The sequence below is a fragment of the Carlito syrichta genome, unplaced genomic scaffold (genome assembly GCF_000164805.1).
Source record: "Carlito syrichta isolate Samal-C Ts95f unplaced genomic scaffold, Tarsius_syrichta-2.0.1 Scaffold308121, whole genome shotgun sequence".
In the NCBI taxonomy this organism is placed as follows: domain Eukaryota; kingdom Metazoa; phylum Chordata; class Mammalia; order Primates; family Tarsiidae; genus Carlito; species Carlito syrichta.
The window spans coordinates 34223-34758 of record NW_007252217.1 but is presented as its reverse complement, the minus strand read 5'-3'; positions in this window follow the sequence as shown (position 1 = coordinate 34758).

Sequence of the window (536 nt, the reverse complement as noted above, 5' to 3'; positions counted from 1 at the left end):
CCAAAATAAAAGCCCAAATTCAGGACATAGAAGACAAAAAGATAATACAAAAAAATCAATGAAACAAAAAGCTGGTTCTTTGAAAGGATAAACAAGATTGATGGTCCCCTAGCTAGACTGACCAAGAAAAAGAGAGAAAAAGTCCAAATAAACTCAATCAGAAACACAAAAGATGAAGTCACATCTGATCCTCAAGAAATACAAAAGATCATTAGAGACTACTATCTACACTTGTATGGAAACAAACTTGAAAACCTTAAGGAAATGGAGGACTTTCTGTCTAGATTGAAACAAGAAAAAATTGAGACCCTAAATAGACCAATAACATTCAAGGAAATTGACTACGTAATAAGAAAACTACCTACAAAAAAAAGCCCTGGACCAGATGGCTTTCCAGCAGAACTCTACAACATTTAAAGATGAGCTGATACCAATCCTACTGAAGGTATTCCAGGCAATTGAAAAAGATGGAACTCTCCCCAAATCATTTTACAAAGCTAACATCACATTGATATCCAAGCCAGGTAAAGACCGAA